Source organism: Hippocampus zosterae, chromosome 11, assembly GCF_025434085.1.
Source record: "Hippocampus zosterae strain Florida chromosome 11, ASM2543408v3, whole genome shotgun sequence".
NCBI lineage: Eukaryota > Metazoa > Chordata > Actinopteri > Syngnathiformes > Syngnathidae > Hippocampus > Hippocampus zosterae.
This window is the reverse complement of record NC_067461.1, coordinates 10,096,251-10,102,923: the sequence shown is the minus strand read 5'-3', so window position 1 is coordinate 10,102,923 and position 6,673 is coordinate 10,096,251. Positions and strand designations below refer to the sequence as shown.

General features: G+C 43.4%; 1 protein-coding gene and 1 long non-coding RNA gene across 2 annotated transcripts in view; both read right to left on the bottom strand.

Moving 5' to 3' along the window:
* The window catches only part of rrp12 (ribosomal RNA processing 12 homolog), a 101,099-nt gene that overhangs the window by 21,382 nt on the left and 73,044 nt on the right, over positions 1-6,673 (bottom strand). The window lies entirely within an intron of this gene.
* LOC127609933 (uncharacterized) overlaps positions 1-6,673 on the bottom strand; it is a 76,088-nt gene that overhangs the window by 9,644 nt on the left and 59,771 nt on the right. The gene's annotated exons all lie outside the window — the stretch shown is intronic.

Here is a 6,673-nt window from a genome sequence, read left to right as displayed (position 1 = left end):
CAGTCCAACTTATGTACATATGTACAGTTATATACGCCATTGACATGGAATGGGTATCGCTACAGGGTTCGGTGTATAAGTCAAACAGAGGTCAATATCGGTCGCTCTGTTCAGGCAATTTTACAGGATCACTGTGTGAAAGAGGCTACACGCTGAAGGACACACACACCCGCATACACACCAGCTCCAATAGTGCATGCACACTCTCAGAGGAGTCGACTTGACCATGATGAGGAATGTAACGAAGCAAAGCAATACTCTCCGAGGGGAAGGGGAGGGTGCGGGGTGGGGGGTTCGGTCCATGTGCCGGCTCCAGAGCCATCACTCTCTGTAATGTGAATGCTTTTCCCTCGACGCCGCTTAACGTCTTCTCTCCCTTTGAGAACCTTCGAGCAAGAAAGCACATTTGCTGTTCCGCCTGTGAAGAAATGCATCGTGTACTGTGAAGAAGAGCAATAGCATCGTGAAATGTAATCATCCTTAATTGCACTGCGGCATATTTATTCGATTCGATGTATATCTTGTCACTCGCTATGTAACCCTTGACTGGAACCACCTCTCTTATTAAAGACAATTCGAAGATGTGCTTGTGTGTTTGTAGCACCCCTCGACACCTCAGCAGAGTGTAACTCACCTCGAATGAGGCAAAAGGCGCACACACGCAGAGCACAAGGCAGAAGGAGGAGGCCCTAAATCTTATTCCACTGAGCACCTCACCACTTTTACTGCAGCCTAGACTCCCTCTCGGCTTTTACTGCAGGGTAAATAAGTCGCTCTCACGGAGGGCTTTGTGACAGCATGGAAATGCCCTGCACGCTCCTTACGCATATGAACCTGATGCTGAGGGAGAAGGAGGGGGAGATTGACTCCCTTTTTTCTGCCTGTTTACCATTCATCCCCAGTCAGACAATATTTGAAGCATGTGGACTCAAACATGTACCACTTTGCGAAAAGGGTCGAATAATTGGTTCATAATGGAAATGACGGCATTACATGTGCTATACTGCATAAGTGTGAGGTCCCAACTTTAATAATGGCATCCATCCATCCATCCATCCGATCACGGTCTGGTCCATTTATCCTCACACAGGTCACAAGCATGATTGGAGCCTAGCCCAGCTGTCTTTGGGCAGCAGGTGGGGTACACCCTGAACTAGTTGCCAGCCAATCGCAGGCCACACATTAACAAACCACCGCTTGATGAAAAAAGATTGAGTAGATTCAACACTCCAACACTCTTTTTTCAGGGTAGCTTTAGTGAGTGAGCACACTATTAAGCATACTAATTATCCAGTCATCCATCGATCCATTTTCTAATCCGTTTATCCTCCCTAGGGTCCCGGGGCGTGCTGAAGCCAATCTCAGCTGTCTTCGGGCAGTAGGCGGAGTGCACCCTAAACTGGTTGCCAGCCGATCGCAGCGCACACAGAGACAAATCCATCTGCGTTCACGCACGCACCTAGGGACAATTTAGAGTGTTACATTAACCTCCCATGCATGTTTTTGGAATGTGGGAGGACACCGGAGTACCCGGAGAAAACCCACGCAGGTGCAGGGAGAACATGCAAACTCCCCACAAGAAGATCAGAGCTAGAATTGAACCCTGCACCTCTGCACAGTGAGGTGGACGTGCTAACCAGTCAACCCTGCATACTAACAATAAGAAGTGCATAAAATCACAAAATAACCAAAATGTATTTCGACTCATTATGAAGTGCTGATGCACTAGATAGATGGAAGCTTGGGGATCACTATTTGGCAAGCAATGTCTCACACTGCGTCAAATTCTCAGTATTATATACCCATCAATAGGCCATTTTAGTCCTTTCACAATATGGGTACATGCAGGAACTACTATATGTGCTCTAAAGTATAAATAACAGAGGCAAATAATGACATTTCGGAGGATGTTTATAGGAAGCTCCAGCGGGAGGGGTTGTGATTTAAAGGCGGCCGGGAGGAGGGTGTCAAAATGAGCTCGCACGTAAATCATGGGGCTCCCCGTTGGGCACAGTGTGTAACACTGTATTTCTAGCACACATTTCCTCCCCTGTCAACTTTTACCGCCACGTCAAAGGGTGTAATGGTTAAGGACCACATAAACGGTGGTAACCGATGCAAACAAGAAATCATCAACACATGTGTGGCTTTATTTGGAAATCCTATAGTCCGCTTCCATGTCTTCTCCAATTAAAGCTGTTAGACATAATCCTTCAACTTTTGCACCATTGAAGGATTTTTGGCTACCACAACAGAATGGCAAGGCTAACACATTCATGTCCTTGGTGCTTTTTGTGGGTGACTATATACAGTGGGTATAAAAAGTCTACACACTCATATTCAAATGCCAGCTTTATATGATATGCATACCTGTCAACTTTTCGGAGCGCCAACCTGTATAAACTACCAAAAAAATCCTTATAAAGAGCAAAAAATACTTATAACATATTTAAAGCATTTTATATGTCAAAATAACGGTAGAAAAACCACCCACAAAATTTTCAATGATATTTATTTTAGATCTCCATAATACAATGTCTGGTTAATGTCTAATCAGCATTCTACTTAGTGGCATTACTGTGTTCAGAGTTGTATTCCTGTGTTACTTTTTTCACCAACTCCAAAGATTGAAAACACAGAAATAAATAGCTATTCAGCACTCGAGTTTCAACTAGGAACCAACTAGGAACCGCGTTTTCAACTAGGAACCACGTGATTTACAGGAAAGTTACCGGAAATGAAAGCATTTGGGTAGACTAGCACCATTCTGGGCAAAAGCTAATGAAACTACCCGTGGGTGGGGGGGACGTAAATTTTCAGAATCCGTATGATTTGTGCGATACGGCCATATACGTAAGATTCACCACAAAATCCGTATGAACTATGGCTAAACCGTATGAGTTGACAGGTATGGATATGCAAAAATGAGACCAAAATCATTTCAAATGGTTTTCCTCTATTACTGTGACCTATAATTTCTACAAATCAATTGAGAAAGAAAATATTTTCGAGAGGGTCGAATAAAAATAATACACATCTGATATACAGTGACGAGTGTGCACACTGTTCTATAAATGGTCATGGTAGACGCTAATTAATTGTGGACTCTTTTTTTTTTGAACCACCAAAACGTGCCATATGAGCAGGGGTGTGCAGATATTTGATATGCTCGGTATGGGTAATACATCTGTAACGAGGAATATAAAATAGAAAACTTGCCCTCGAAGAGGTTGACAATATGTCTTGGGTGTATCAGGTCTTGTGCAAAAAAAAGTAAACTGGAATAGGACAGGCGCGATTGAAAATCAATTTGAGTCACATTTTGAAACCATTTTGAACTGATCAAAATGTCACTTACAGACATTGTGTTAAGTAACATGACTTAATTTTTGTGGAGATGATTTTTTAAAATGCTCATAGAGATGAAGTCTCAGGAGAAAGACTACTGTGCATTTTAAGGGCCCTTTTTTTCAAACATTTTGGGCAAATTGCAACCTTAAACTTCAGTTTCGCTCTATTGATTTGTTCAACTTAAAATACATCCTACTGGGTTAAAACCAGCAGGTTTTCATCATCCATTTTGAGGATGCTGCATGTGGTCTGCAGAGTATTATTTCCTGCAAGTATTTAAAACTGCATCGCCGATCCATCTTGAATGAATTTAAATGGATAAAATCAAACGTGATAGTTTCAGCTATCTGTGTGTAGTTCAGAGAAATCTTTATCGATCAAGTTTGTGTGCTTGATGTGTGAGATCAAAAAGAATATCATTAAGGCTGTCACCAAATCCATATTTTCTTTTCATTCCGTCTGCCTTTGCACAAACATGAGGACCTTGACCAGACTTTGTGAGTTAAGATAAGATTTTGGAGATGACCCTCTCCCACCCACTGCTCGGCTGAAGCGGACTGACTGTCATAATCCAGCAGGGCACTCGTGACCCCCCACAGGCTCATCTGTGATGACATCCCACTGACTGAGAGACACAGAGACGCCATTCATTCCTCTCCACAGACAAACCACACACTTGTCAAAGGAAACCGATGATGATTTTTGGTCACCTATGGCATGTTCGCTCCAAAGTCAGTTTCTTATAAAAGAGCTTTGACTCGGGGTTTTCTGTGGTGGACTTTAAGTGGGCTCTCACGTAACACTGTGACTAATACAGCACAAAGTAAACCCAGACAGTGCATCATTTGACGTCGAAATATGAACTTGAATGAAGAATTTGGATAGTGACGGAGTTGCATGACTTGGATTTGTTGGCTCGCGTCCATCGGTTCCAGATTCGTGGCAGTCATTGACTGCAATGTATTTGTATTCTATTTGAAAAATGATGGTTTTATTCTAGATATAGTATGTCAAATGTTGAAATGCTTCTACCTGTGGACATACATCCCACATGTGATTTCTGAATGCTAAGCGACATATTTTAGTGAAACGGAGAAAGACAAAATCCAAAGTCCATACTTCAATGGCAGTGGACATGTCTGGATTTCATTCTTAAATATCACACCAGCCTGGGACAGTCACTCTGAATCATTGTTGAAATCAATTCGTTGAATTACAATCATTATCACTTTAAAAATATTTAAATAGCACTCTCCTCCCCCGTCACTATTGAGGTGGACACAGACACACAAGGGGCGGTACAATGCACTCCCCTATGGCTCACGTCCCATACACGACCAAGAGCATCATCCGAAAGGGGAGATGTTGCACTTTACCTTCCAACGTAGGTACAGAACCCAGCGAGTGTATTTTTGGTTCCGCAAATTTTCTTCGAATCAGAAATACTTCCCGGGGTCCGTGCAAGACATTGGCAAACTCTCGCCTTGATAATTAATTTAATGAATTAATTTGGAGATTGATTCAGAGGGATTGTGCCACACTGGTGTTATACTTATGGATGAAATCCAATGACATCTGCCACACACATCCGCAGAGCTCCAAATTTATCATGACCAACTCCAGGTGCAGACCTGTCTAAAATGTAGTCCGCTCTTTATTTTACCCAAATTTGCAGATGCGCCAGGGGGTGAGGCACGAACACCCGGTGAGGCGTAGCGCGTCTACAAAAATCACAAACACACTGAACTGAGCAATTCCTAAGTCAAGTCACGCTATCTTGCTCTATCTGTATATCTACTTGAGTACATTGTGTACATTCTACTAGTGTACTCTGTTTATTCACATTCAAATTCCAAACTGTGGTGATAGGGTTACGCAACTCTAAGTAAGTTCCTTCGAACTTTAAAAGCCATTCGGAGGGATAATTTAAAAAAAAGGATTTATGACGAAATGGATACAAAAGCGTCTTTACAAAGTGAATGCTCGGTGTCAGTGAGTGGCAAGGACGATCTTCTCTTTGTCAAACTCCCTCTTGAATTGCGTGTCACATCTGAGTAAGGTTGATTAACACCTGCTTTCTATTATGTGACTTTCACGTCAACTTCTTAGAATGGAGGGGGGGAAAAAAAAAGCCTGATGCCAAATCACGTCGTGTCAAAGATGTTCCTAAATTAGAAAGCCATTAAAGAAGCGAGGGAAGATCCACCGCATGGCGAGGGCCGTCGTTTGTCTTCATTTGAGCGAGGGGGCCTTGGTGATCAGCTCCACAGGGGCCGCTAATTGAAAAGAGGTGTCAGATATGTGAATGTTAGCGGCAATAATGATCTATCACTCTCGTCTTGTGGAGTCCTGGGAGTCATTTGTATTCATTAGTGTAGATTCAAATTATGCTTGTGATTAAAATGTGGCTCTGGCAGGCAGAGGGACCTCAGACTGGGACAGCCTCCGACGGAACCTCTGCTTCAGGTCACCGCCTTCAACATTGGCCTGCTCGCTCGGCATCGGACGTGTTTGCGCGACCACCATCAATCTGTGTCGGATCCGAGTTGAGACGTTAGTTTAAAGGGCTGCGCACTCGGCAAGCAAATAAACCCTAAATGCTGAAAGGCCACATCCAAGCACCACACAGTGAAAACTCGCATTCGTCTTATGTCGCACGCCTGACGAATATCGACCAAGGAGTTTTTTTTCCCCTCCTCCTCTTAAAATATCAGCCAGTGATTACTTTGACATTAAAGATGAGATGGCACATTCAAGTAGGTCATTGTCACTGTGATGAACATCGAACATGGCGGCTCAACGGCTGGGCTACTCGTCCACTTGCCCGCCTGTCACAAAGTGCCCAGTGCTCATTTACTGGAGCACATGGTAAATTACATCGATTCGGGCTGCCACAGTTTAAACTGAGAAACTTTATCGGATGCCCGCCGCCAAAGGTCGCGGTTTATTGACCTGACAGGTCGCTGGCAGGGCCCAGCTGGAAAGGCTGAGGAGTCTGAGGAGAAGGCGGTTGAAAGCTACTTAAAAGCTGTTTGTGTTACATGTGAAAATGTCAAAGAGAACACTGGAAAACCTTGTTCTGCTTGGCTTTTTCTTTTCTTTTCTTTTTTTGAACCATCATCCTTAAACTCCAGTGTAATGTAATAGAACAGCTATTACCTCAACATATGAGTAACCCGGCATATGTCGCTTGGCTGATTTGTTGCCTTGAGTTATTCGGAAAAATCCGAGCTATGAGCGCGACTTTGAACTGCGGCTTCACACCAGACAGCAGTTGGTCAGATAGCGAACAGTTCAAATAGCCAAGTGCCTGCCTCCAGCT